The sequence below is a fragment of the Hemitrygon akajei genome, chromosome 7 (assembly GCF_048418815.1).
Source record: "Hemitrygon akajei chromosome 7, sHemAka1.3, whole genome shotgun sequence".
NCBI classification, from domain to species: Eukaryota; Metazoa; Chordata; class Chondrichthyes; order Myliobatiformes; family Dasyatidae; genus Hemitrygon; species Hemitrygon akajei.
In genome coordinates, this window is record NC_133130.1 from 84257550 (window position 1) to 84271682 (window position 14133).

Sequence of the window (14133 nt, forward strand, 5' to 3'; positions counted from 1 at the left end):
TGTCTGTGCTGACAGTGATGTCAAATTAAACATATCCCATCTGCCTCCACATGGTGTACATCCGTTCATGTGGCTGTCTAAATGCCTCTTAAATATTGCCGTTGTATCTGCTTACACCACTTCCCCTGGTAGTCCATTTCAGGCACCTACCACTCTCTGTGAAAGAAAAACACTCTTGTCTTATTAACCTCCTTTAAACTTTTCTCTTCTCATATTAAACATTTCCATTCTAGGAGAAAGGTTCTAACTATGCTTCTCGTAATTTTATATGCTCAGTGGCCTCTTTATTACGTACGTCATGTCAGCTTGAACCAGTCAGGCCATTCTCCTCTGACCTCTCTCATTAACAAGGCACCCCCACCCCCCCCCCCCCCAACAGAAATGCCACTTACTTGATCACGAGGAAATCTGCAAATGCTGGAAATCCAAGCAACACACACAAAATGCTGGTGGAACGCAGCAGGCCAGGCAGCATATATAGGGAGAAATACAGTCAACGTTTCGGGCTGAGACCCTTTGTCAGGACTAACTGAAAGAAGGGATAGTGAGAGATTTGGAAGTGGGAGGGGGAGGGGGAAATCCTAAATGATAGAAGACAGGAGGGGGAGAGATGAAGCTAAGAGCTGGAAAGTTGATTGGTAAAAGGCATACACAGCTGAAGAAGGGAAAGGATCACGGGATGGGAGGCCGAGGGAGAAAGAAAGGGGGAGAGGAGTACCAGAGGGAGATGGAGAACAGGCAAGGAGTGTTTGTGAGAGGGACAGAGAGAGAAAAAAGAGAGAAAAGAAAAAAAACAGAGAAAAAATAATAAATAAATAACGGATGGGGTAAGAAGGGGAGGGGGGCATTAACGGAAGTTAGAGAAATCAATGTTCATGTCATCATGTTGGACGGAATATAAGGCATTGTTCCTCCATTTTACTTCCACGTCCCATTCCATTCTGATATGTCTGTCCATGGCCTCCTCTACTGTCAAGATGAATCCACACTCAGATTGGAGGAACAACACCTTATATTCCGTCTGGGTAGCCTCCAACTTGATGGCATGAACATTGACTTCTCTAACTTCCATTAATGCCCCCCTCCCCTTCTTACCCTAATCTTTATTTATTTATTTATTTATTATTTTTTCCCCTTTTTCTCTCTCTGTCCCTCTCACAATCACTCCTTGCCTGCTCTCCATCTCCCTGTGTTGTTCCCCTTCCCCCTTCTTTCTCCCTAGGCCTCCCGTCCCATGATCCTTTCCCTTCTCCAGCTCTGTATCCCTTTTGCCAAATACCTTTCCAGCTCTTAGCTTCATCCCTCCCCCTCTTGTCTTCTCCTATCATTTCGGATCTCCCCCTCCCTCTTTCAAATCTCTCACTATCTCTTCTTTCAGTTATTCCTGACGAAGGGCCTCAGCCCAAAACGTCGACTGTACTTCTTCCTATAGATGCTGCCTGGCCTGCTGTGTTCCACCAGCATTTTGTGTGTGCCACTTACTTGATGTTTGTTGTTGTTTTTCATGCCATTCTCTGTTAACTCTGGAGACTGTTGTGTGGGAAAATCCCAGGAAATCAGCAGTCTCTGAAATGCTCAATCTACCCCATCATGCACAAAAATCATTCCAAAGTTAAAGTCACTTATATCACATTTCTTCCCCATTTGTATGTTTGGTTTGAACAGCAGACCAGAAACCTCTTGACCATGTCTGCATGCTCTTATGCTGCCACATCATTGGCTGATTAGATATTTGCACTAACTAGCAGGTGAACAGATGATAAATACAAGAGATTCTGGAAATCCAGAGGAACACACACAAATGCTGGAGGGACTCAGTAGATCAGGCAGCGTCTATGGAAATGAATGAACAGTCGACATTTCGGCCAAGACCCTTCTTCAGGACTGGAAAGGAAGGGGGAAGATGCCAGAATAAGAAAGGGGATTGAGGACCAGCTAGAAAGTGATAGGTGAAGCCAGGTGGGTGGGTAAGGTATATGGCTGGAGAAGAAGGAATCTGGTAAGAGGACCATAGGAGAAAGGGAAGAAGGAGGAGCGCTGGGGGGAGGCGATAGGCAGGTGAGGAGAAGAGATAAGAAGCCAGAGTGGGAATAGAATTAGAAAGAAACTGGAGAGAAAATACTGGAGAGGGAAAATAATGTTCATGCCATCAGATTGGAGGCTACCTAGATAAGGAGTTGCTCCTCACTGTGGCAAAAGGGGAGGCCATGGACCGATGTGTTGTAACAGGAATGGGGATAGGTACTGGGAAATTCCACTTCTCATGGTTGGAGCAGAGTACCCCTCCCTTACCTGGCTGCTCACCTCACCTTTATTTCCCATCGTGTTCAATCATGTGCAGCCCTTTGACATCTCCACTTAGCTACACTCTGCCTCTGTTGCAATCTCCACCCTCCTCCTCCCTGCCTGATTCTATCTGTCAATCAACTCTTCATTACCTGTGTCTATCTATAGTTTGCTAGCCCTGCCCCCTCACCTCTTTACACTGGCTATCTCCCCTCTATTTCATCAGTCCAAATCAACTTTTTCAAACTAAAATATTGACACGACCTCACAGATGCTGCCTGATTCACTGAGTTCTTCCATTAGCCTGTTTTTTTGCTCCACACTGCAGTCTCTTGAGTCAGCAGATTTAATACTGTGCTTCCTATAATATGTCAAAAGTACCCCATTAGCTATAAAATGTTTTAAGATGTTCTGAGGTCATGTCAGCCATTTTATATGTTTCCTTTTTTAAATGATGGAGTCAGTTGCCAATTTGTACTGAAATTGATGTCCATTGACATGTGACACACATCCTTGTCAATCTACCATAAGGGACATTGACAGGGGCATTTTAACAACTAACTATAATGACAATGGAAGGCTTTAACATGAGATTACTAAATATTATAAGTAGACATTATTTAATACTTAGATAACAAATTAGACTCTGGCAGTATAAAATATTGTCAGGATATTTTACGATGAGTGGATAGAGTTTATGGTCCTTGTTTTTAGCAGTTGGGATTGGGATAATGTGGATGGAAAGCCTGGTGCAGAGAGGAGTCCTGCAGGGCTTTGAATAGTGTTCTCAAATGTTGCCTCATGTTGCTCCTGTGTGTCTCTGGCATTGAGAACATTAGCAAATAGTCCCAGCCAAGATGTTATTGAATGGATGTTAGTTTTTTGGTTTCCGAAGACCACACACAGTATAACACTGGATATGATGCATGATGTGTATAATAACCTCGCAATACCCTTTCACCCAGCAGCTGGGCCAAGAGGATATTGTGTTCTGTTTTTGTCCAACAACTTGCGGGTCAACAACCCTTCTCGGAGTTGGAAGTTTCCATGTGTAATCGAAGTCAAAGCATCAGTCTTTGTTTTTTACTTCAACGGGCTAATTGTCATTTAAGGAAAAAAATGGTTATATCAGCCAGTGATTTTTGCTTGGCCCGGCAATTGTCAGAAATGACAAACAAGGTGCTACTAACAGCAAGGATTTCTTGCAATGAAATAGATGCGTGACAAACAAAAGCATGAATCAGGAGAGTGTTTATCACAATGCTTCTCAAAGAAGCAGAAAGGGAGGAAATACTTCTTTTCTCCCCATTTCAGCACCAGTAACCAGGAGCTCACGGAAGCAAAAAATGAATGTGATGGAAAATACTCAGCAGATCAGGCAGTATCTGTGGAGAAGAACCAGAGTTAACTTTTCATAGTTGTGAACAATAAACAGTTTTTAAGCAAATGTAGAACCAGGATATAAAACATTGTGGTAGGTGAGAACCCAATGAAGGAATGTTGATAAACAGATTGGGGTCCAGTTGAGATTATGGATCAAATATCAGAATCAGAATCAGGTTTATTATCACCAGCATGTGTTGTGAAATTTGTTAACTTAGCAGCAGCAGTTCAATGGAATACATAATATAGAAGAAAAAAATAATCAATCAATCAATCAATTGTGTATATGGAATGGATTAAAAATCGTGCAAAAATAGAAATAATATATATTAAAAAGTGAGGTCGTGTTCAAGGGTTCTATGTCCATTTAGGAATCGGATGTCAGAGGGGAAGAAGCTGTTCCTGAATCACTGAGTGTGTGCCTTCAGGCTCCTGTACCTCCTACCTGATGGTAACAATGAGAAAAGGGCATGCCCTGGGTGCTGGAGGTCCTTAATAATGGACGCTGCCTTTCTGAGACACGATTCCTTGAAGATGTCCTGGGTACTTTGTAGGCTAGTACTCAAGATGGAGCTGCTTAACTTTATGACCATCTGCAGCTTCCTTTGGTCCTGTGGTGTAAAGTTCCCCTCCCCCCATACCAGACAGTGATGCAGCCTGTCAGATATAGAAAGCCTCTTAATAATTCAAATGTAAATTTTCACTGCCATCGTCAAGGTACTTAGTTTCTATTTTCATTGGGTGAGATTGTCTCTTCAGTCTTTTTTAGCAAATTATGAGAACATTGTCTTGGGTTATGCACCATATTGAAATTGATGCCCAAGAGGACTCTCAAACACACTAAATAACCCAGCCCTTAACAGAATATGTAGTTGGTTTAAAAATCTATTAACCTCCAGGCACCTTAAAGAGGTTTGGCAAATTTTTAAAAAACGGATCAGTGCTTCAGCAGTTAGTGGAGAAAAATTATAGCACTGGCATTTCTTTGTCGACACATGCTGCAGGACTTTTGCTGTGTGTATTATACTTCTTTCATTTAGCAAAGCTTGTTGTCTTTTACTTACAAAGATACACTCATTCAGCAATGATCATACGTGTGACATTTGGTATGAAATGCAAGTACCCATATGGCAGAGGTGACACTGGACAGGAAGGCAAGTATACAAAGTAGAGATGCGTATTGTGCCACCATCTTATTTTCTGCCCTCAGGATTGGCCTGCAGAAAAATCACAACAAACCGTTATCAAGGACCCCCACCATCCAGGCCATGCTCTCTTCTCATTGCTACCATCAGGAAGGAGGTACAGAAGTCTAAGGTTTTTGATAATAAATTTACTTTTGAACTTTGACTTTTGAAATCAAAACTAAAATATGTAAAGCAAGGGCCTGCAATTCTATACACCTTTCACAACTTCAGTGATGAATGAAGTACTTTGAAGAACCTTCACTTCTGAAATGTAGGAAATGCCACAGCTAACATACACATAGGGAAGTCCCATAAACAACAATGAGTTAAGTGACCAGATGTGGGGCAGCACGGTAGTGTAGTGGTTAGCAGAACCGGGTTCAATTACAGCTCCTGCCTGCAAGGAGTTTGTACGTTCTCCCCGTGACTCTGTGGGTTTCCTCCGGGTGCTCCATTTTCCTCCCACGGTCCAAAGACGTACCTGTTAGTGGGTTAGTTGGTCATTGTAAATTGTCCCGTGATTAGGCTAAGATTAAATAGGACGATTGCTGGGCAGCACAGTTCAAAGAGCCAGAAGGGCCTATTCCAAGCTGTATGTCAATAAAAATTTAAAAAATACAATAATAATGCTATAGTGATGATAACTGAGGTGTAAATTTTGATCCAGACATGGAGGAAATTGTCCTGCTCTTTGAACTAATCACCAGAGATAGTGCATGAAACTTTGTTTTAAATGTTATTGAAAAAGTGGCATGCCTGACACAATAGCTGTCCCTCAGTCCTGCATTAGCCACTTCAGCCTAGTAAGGTGGCCTAATCTCTCTCACTGAGATCTGCAATCAAACAAAAAAATCTGCAAATTTAATCATGAGGGTGTGTTTGCCTATTCCTAGGCTGACATTTATGTGACCTGAGACAACAGATTATTTACCCAATCTTTTAAACTGCAGGGTCTCCAAAATTTCACTAGTATAAACCAAGCTGAAAAGAAAACAGAATATCATCATGCAGACTGAAGTTGCAGCAGAAAGCAATTAAAGAAAGACACTGACATTACTGACATGCACTTTCATTGCTGATTTCCTGCCACTGCATAGCAAGGTCTCATGGATAAAAAACAGAGGTTAATGGCATGTATACACAAGCCACACAGCAGTGAACCTAACCCTTTGACAAAGGCAGATGGTGCAAAGAACAATTCTGTTTGGCAACTTGACTTCCAAGAGCTGTACCGTTTATCTTGAAAACAATTACTTGTTACATCTAGGTTTATTCTGCCTTCGCTTCCTTGTCCTGAATGGGAGGACCAAGAGCGGTTTTGAGTTGGCACCTATACTTTCACTTTCAGCTTTTAATGCAGCCTTGCCAGGCCCAACCTAAAATGCTGCATAATAAACTGCTGTACGCATGCTGAGTCTCTGGATATATAAAGTAAGCATAAGGTTAGAATCTCATTTACTCCCGGGGTCAGACACAGAGTGAAGCTAGTTCCACATCGTCCCATTATACACTCCCAGGGTCAGACACAGAGTAAAGCTCCCTCCACACTGTCCCATCACACACAGTGTAAATTAAAGATGAAGGGTTAATTTTAGTTCTAGTCAATGCCTAGACTTTCCTATGCACTTTCTTTTGTTTTCTCCAGTAAACAGATGATTTGTGCCTTTTTTCCAGTGCAATATTTTTATGTTAAAGGAATGTAGTGGTTCTTCAGACCCAGCTGATGTGGCTCTGCTCACACCTCTCCATCTAATTCATTCACCTTATCCTTCTACCTCTTTTCCATAATGTGCTAGCTTATGGAAAGCACATACCTGAGACACCTCTATTTCTGACTGTGTGGTCCAGAAACCACCACACTCTGAATTAGGAAGTTTCACACAAATTCACCTTTGTCAGTGATATCCTTTTATTTATAAACTTCTACATTTGGACTCTTCTGCAAAGGGACTTATTTTTCTGTGATTGTCTTATTAAATTCCATTTTAATAAGGCCACTCTGTTAACTTTTAACCTCTTGAATGATCTTTATTGTCATTATACATAGGCACAATTAAACTCTGTTTAGCTTCCTCTCAGGCAATTAAATAAAGCGGTAGATAAAAACAAGACAGTAATTTAAAAAACCCAGTATTAAATAGATAATTAGCAGCAGCACCAGAATGTCACAGTAATGCACAAAGTGCGGTTAGTGCAAGTATTTGAGTCCTTGTGTGTGCTCAGAGTTTCGGTCATTGTTCTGTGGGAGTGGTGTGATGGAGGCCACAGCTCTGGGGTAGAAGCTGTTCCTCAGTCTATTTGTTCTGGCCTTTAGTGTCCTGAACCTTTTGCTTGACAGCAGTGGGTCAAACAGGGAGTGGCCGGGGTGTGTGGTGACTCTGGTTATGCTGATGGCTTTCCTCCTGAGTCTGCTGGAATAGATGGTGTCCAATCCTGACAATTCGCTGGGCTGCCTTCTTTTCTAGTACATTATAAACATTGTTTTTCATGTAATATTGACACACTTCTACACGTACCTATCTGTTGTTCAGGTCAGCGTAGATTGTTCTGTATAACTTCCTCATTTGGCATGCTTACTTATTCATTCACAGGTAATCTTACTAGAAAGAAACCTTATGGACTACCCTTAATTGGCCCCTGAGTTAAGTGATTTGCTCAATCTTTTTGGAAGGCAGTTCAGAATCAGCCATGGAGTCAGAAAATGATTAAACAAGGTAAGGCCATCCAATTTTCTTCCTTAAAGGACATTAATGATTTAGACAGGCTTTACAACTGTTGAGTCAAGAGCTAGCAAAGGAATGATGGATGATTCAAGAATGACTGATGATTCAGAAACGACAGTGCAGAGGAAATAGCGGTATCAATGTTAATTTTAAGTTGAGGTTGACGAATTCCTGTTATCTAATTATTACATATAGGAAGAGGCTGTTTGCTCAACTGGTGCATAACAGTTGCATGACAAGATGGACTCTGGACCTCACAAACTGTAATTGAATCTTATAATCTGCCTCTACTGCTCTTTCTCTGTAACTGTAACACTTTATTCTGCATTTTTATTGTTTCCCTTGTACTACCTCAATGCACTGATATGATGAAATGATCTGTGTACGAATAGAGTGCAAAACCAACTTTCAACTGTACCTTGATAAACGTGACACAAATAAACCAACCTACCAATTTACCAAAGGTTTTCCTTCACATGTCCACTCTTCACCAAACTCAGTCAGTATGTTTTTCCTGTCTTTCATCATGAATTTATTTAGTTTTCATCCTTGAATACTTTAAGCTCTTCACTGTCTTTTTGGAAACCAGCAGCACTAGAAGGTAATTGGCAAAGTCAGAAATATGGAGTTAACTGGTAGATTAGCCACAAGTTAATTGAATTGCAGAGCAGACTTATGAGGCTGAGAAGCCTGTTGCTTTGCTCCCATATGAAATGTGCTACCTCACTGCCCCATTCCAACCTCAGTATGAACGCAATAAAATAATTTATGTGGCATCATAAAGAGACAAATTAATTCTTCACCATAGTTTGTCATACAGTTGTAAATCAGCTCCACATCTGCTCAGTCTCTGACCTCATCTGCACAGTTGTGGGCAGGGCGGGTTCTGCGCTTAAGGAGGGTAGATCCACTATTCGAGGGGGCACCTTGTGCCAAGTTGCACAAATTATATCTGCTCCTGATTTATTTTTTCCGGTGTTGCAATTTTGATCATTAGACCCCATTCAGCTGCTCAAGGGGACTCTGACAGCAGCAGAGAAGGGAATGGGGCGTTTGGCAGAAACAAAACGTTGAGGGAGGAGGAGTAACAAAATCCCGGGGAGGGAGTTGCAGAGAAAGGAAAGGAGAGCAGCAGGCAGAAAGAAAAGAAAAATGACAGAGTGCGAAACCAGGGGAAAACGTTGTTGATGGAAATGTAAAGAAACACAGGACCAGAAATGTGGAAGCAATGAAAGAGAGAGCGAAGTATCAAACCCACATGTGGCGGGGGGGGGGGGGGGGTGAAGCTTGCCATTTTAATGTAGGAAACAATTTCCTGTATTGAAGAATATACTCACATGGATAAACTTTTCACAATTTGTTAATGAAACCAGAAAGTTTGGTCCCACCGATCCGGCAACTGGGAGCCAAAGAGAGAGAGAAATACCGACCAGACATGTACCCCTTTCAAAAGCACGACAAATTGGGTGCCACAATTTTTGCCTTAAAATTACCTTATAAGCATATAATTACTGGTCTTTTTCTTTATGTACTATGTCACGCAAACACACAAAAATAGAAGACAGGCAAAGTAAGCTACAGGCCAGTGTTTTTGTGCTAAATGGCTTATCTCTTAAATAGCCAAAGCCTATTAGGTGTGCAATAGAATACTCTCCACTACCTCAGATGGGAATACCTGCATTATTTAAGACATTTAGAGGGTTTATGACAGAGTTTGGACTTATCCAGTTCCTTCTATGTTCCTTTATTCCACTATCAGCACACAGCAATCCGCACTGCAGCAATCTGCCAAGTCTAACTGACAGGGACTTCAAAATTTTGGAGCTCAGTCAGCTAGAAGGACACAGATAATAGAGAATACTTACACCCCTAGGTCTCCCTCCATACATAATATGAGGATCTATCACCATCTCATCACTGCTAATGGATGCAAGCCCTGTAACTCTGCACTCACCTTCACCATGGGGATACCTTCAGCAAGTGAGCTTCGACGATTCAAGAATCCCACTTCCTCCAGAGCATCCAGAGTGAGCGAGATCCCTGGTGTTGCTGCTTCTGTATCTCCTGAATTCCAGGAGCATATTAGCTGACAAGTACATTATTCTAGCATAGTCATTTAAAAAAGGATTCTTTCAATGATGGTCTACAACAAGGTGAGGTGGATAGGAAGAAAATGCCTATAGAAGGTGAGTTTAAAAAAGAACTCTTTAGCCAGTTTTGGGGTCCCAAATAGATAAATACAGACCACAGGAGGGAAATCTGAGAGGGGAGGTGATTAATCCCAGGCTCCTCCAATGCACAATCTGATGGCTAGCTGTAAAATATTGTTGGTTTTCAATAGGAACCACCATTAGTTTTCCTCAACAGCAGAAGTCATGTGATGAGAGAATTTGTTGTATTGGGATCTGAGGAAGAAGGAGGAAGACTAGCAATGTTGAGTGAAAGAGAAAGGAAGTATTAGTTACACAATGCTATTTCTATCGAGGGATTCAGATAATGACTATAACCGATAAAATATTTAAGAACTATGGGCAATGTTTTCAGTCGCTCATTGGAACACATACTGTAGATGCAAATGTTGGTGTCATCAGGTTCTGTAATCATCAGGTTTTCGAACTGACCTGCACAACTTTAATCATACCTTAGCAATGGAACACTACAGATCACCACTTGCACTACTGTGGACGTGCCTCTGATTGTATCTTTTTTTTTACATAATGTCTTGTTATTGCACAATCTATTTTATCTCTGTTCACTGTTTTGTACAGTTTATGTATAGTATATATTCTATATGTTGTATGTTCCTACATGCCTATGATGCTGCTGCAAGCAATATTTTCATTGCACCTGTACCTCACTGTGCTTGTGCACATGACAATAAACTTGCCTCGACTTGAATGTTAGATTGGGACTTAACCTGCTCTTTTTATGTACTCAGAAAGTTAAGTTGTTCACTCTTTAGAGCAGGGGTGTCAAACTCATTTTAGGTCACGGGCCGGATTGAGCAAAATGCAGCTTCATGCGGGCCGGATCAGTCGGACGCGTGCGAACGCAGCTTTCGTTGCCTCTGTTTTTTCAGCCTGCTCTCATGTGTCTCAGTCTCTGCTATAACTACAAAGTGTTTCACTTTACAAATTCTGTTTCTTATGAAGAAGACTGCCGAGCAAGACTGCCGAATAAACACTAAAAACCCTGAAAACCTGGTACTCAGCATTAGCCATATCATACGCCATAGGCGCTTCGATTACTGGGGCCAGCTTTAATAGTAATTAGATATTATCTCGCGGGCCAAAGATAATTCCACCGCGGGCCGGATTTGGCCCGTGGGCCTTGAGTTTGACATATATGCTTTAGAGGATCCATTTTTTTCTTAAATTCTTCCAAGTTTTGGTGCCATTTCAAATGCTATTTACTTTTTGAGGGTAACAATACTTCCATCAACAAAAAGTGGTGGAATTGAACAGATTTCCCATCTTACACTGAGCTTAACTTTGTCTTCTAAAGTCTTTAAAGGAAAATGATGCAGATTGATGTTTGTAAAGGCATCTTTTTTCCACATTTTGCTTTGTCAATTTCATTATTCATCCTTAAAGTTACCTTTAACTAGTTTAAATCCCTGTTTCTACTGCCAGTGATTTTAATTGAGAACAGTATTCTGGGTTGAACATCTTGACGTTATGTAAATAGACCAAAGAATGGCAAATGACATTCAATCCAGAAAAGTATGACTAGCTTCATTTTTGGAAGACATACCAGACAGAACGTTCACAGTGATTGGTGGGGCACTGGTGAGTGTTGTCGAACAGCAGGATCTCTGAAAGTGGCATCTCAGCTAGACAGGATTGTGGAAAAAGGCATTTGGCATGCTGACCTCTTCAGTTAGGGCATAGGAGTTGGGATATTATGTTTCAGTTGTATAAGATATTGGTGAGGCTGCACCCGGAGTATAGTGTACAATTTTGGTTACTGTCATAGGAAAGACATCATTAAGCTAGAGAGTATGCATAAGAGATTTATGAAATGGTGCCAAGGGCCTGAGATATAGGGAAACGTTGGGCAGATCACAACTTTATGTATTGGAGTATATGAGACTGAGGGTGACTCTATAGAGGGGTATACAGTCATGAGAGGCATAGGTAGGGTGGATTCACACAGTCTTTTTCCCAAGGAAATGGAATCAAAAGCTAGAGGGCATAGATTTAAGTTAACGGGAGAAAGATTTATAAAGGCAGCTTCCTTATGCAGAAGGTGATTCATATGTAGAATAAGCTGCTTGACAAAATGGTTAAGGCAAGTATAATATCAACTCGGATGAGTGTATGTATAGCAAAAGTTTGGAATGATTCTCTTCATATTCTTATGAACTCCCTGAAACCCTGCTTCTGCCACTCATCTACACACAAGGGACAGATTAGAACTGAGATCAAATCCAGGTCTTTGGCTGTCTGAGGCAGTTACTACCTGTGCCACTCTGCTGCCCCAAGTTTTTGCAATTCAATAGTCAAGGTGCAGTTTGACATGGAATTTTAAAAAATGGTTATAATATCTTTTCAATTGTTCTTTTCTTTAGGTTGTTAGTATCCTATTCGCTTTCCTGCTGGGTCTTTGATGAGTATTTCTGCTTTCTCTCACTTTGTAATTTGTCCATAATCTTATAAAGTCATCAGTCAAAAAATACCAATGACAAACTAGAGGCAAATCCATTTTAACACTATGACTCCCATTGATTTCTCTTCCTTATGTGTGTTGTCCTTAAGTGTCTGTTCCAGTCATCCATATATTTTATCCTTGTCGAACTGTCAGTTTTCAAGCACCCTCTTCAAATTCTCAGGCAGCACACATAAAATGCTGGTGGAACTCAGCAGGTCAGGCAGCATCAATGGAAATGAATAAACAGTTGATATTTCAGCTGAGACCCTTCTTCAGGACTGGAAAGGAAGGAGGAAGATGCCAGAATAAAAAGGTGGGAGGAGGGGAAGGAGGATAGCCAGAAGGTGATAGGAGAAGCCAGGTGGGTGGGAAAGCTTAAGGGCTGGAAAGGAAGGAATCCAACGGGAGAAAGGGAAGGAGGAGGGGACCCAGGGGGAGGTGATAGGTAGGTGAGAAGAGGAAAGAGGCCAAGGTAAGGAATAGAAGAAGAAGAAAGGGAGAGGGAAAAATTACCAGAAGGAGAAATTGATGTTCATGCCATCAGGTAGGTGGCTACCCAGACAGAATATGAGGCATTGCTCCTATACCCTGACAGTTCAGATTTTGTTGTTTTGCCCTGATTCTGCACTGTCAGTAAATTCTGTGCAGTAGTCAAGTCATTTACATCCATTGCTGGACCCATTACAAAGCATTTATATATTTCACAAGGTTCTCCCCTTTAAACCTGACACAACTTGTTTAAATTAACATTGATTGTTCTTACTTTGCCTCATCTTTTGCTTCGTATTCTTGCAGTTTTGTATTCAAAAAGTATACCCATCAGTGAAATTAACAATATTTTTTTGTAAGATAAACATAAGCATATCATTGAATTGTCATTAGACCATAAGACATAGGAGCAGAATAAGGCAATTCAGCCATCGAATCTGCTCTACCAGTCCACCATGGCTGTTTTATTATTGCTCTCAACCCCTTTCTCCTGCCTTCTCTCCATAACACTTAACACCCTTACTGATCAAGAACTAATCAATCTCTGCTTTAAATATACCCAATGACTTGGTTTCCACAGTCATCTGTAGCAATGAATTCCACACGTGCTCTAGCTAACAAATTCTTCCTCATTTCTGTTCTAGAGGGACATCCTTCTATTCTGAGGATGTGCTCTCTGGTCCTAGACTCACCCACTATAGGAAGCACCCTCTCCACATCCACTCTATCTGGGCCATTCAAGCCTTTAGAGACAATGGTATATTTTTGTCTTTGAATTACAGTCTGTGCCTCAATTCAGGAAACTTGGCAGCCAACTTATACACACCATCTCTCAAGAAAGGCAATTTGTTATTAATCAGCTAACATGTTTCAGACAATGGACTGGGGACAGCTAAAAGCTTGATCCTCTTCAAAATCATATTGTGGGAGAAGGTAGACTGAACCTCTGTTGGCATCGATGGAGAGAGAAAGAGTTAACATTTTAGATCCAGGATCCTTCATCACACGCTGTTTCCCACTACACAATGCTGCCTGACCTGCAGTGTTTTACCAATATTTTCTGTCTTTATTTCAGATTTCCACCATCTGCAGTTGTTTTTAATTTCATTCGCTATGTCAGGAGCTGTATCCACTACTTTCTGATTCAGAAGCAACAGGGCCACTAGTTGTGGCCAGCACAGGATCATGTGGGCAAGGTACCAAAAGTCTGAACAGCCGTGAGCCGATAGAAATCCCTGTCTCTGGCCAAGAAGGGAATAAAATAGAGTAGGGAATGAGGATCAAAGAGACGAGCAGGGAGAAGAGAAGAGCCAAACCATTTGTGTGGAAGCAAAGAGATGGCATGAAGTGGTCACCAGTGGTCCAAAGTTCAAGGTTTCTGACCTTTAATGTGGTAACTTTTGATCCTTCATTTT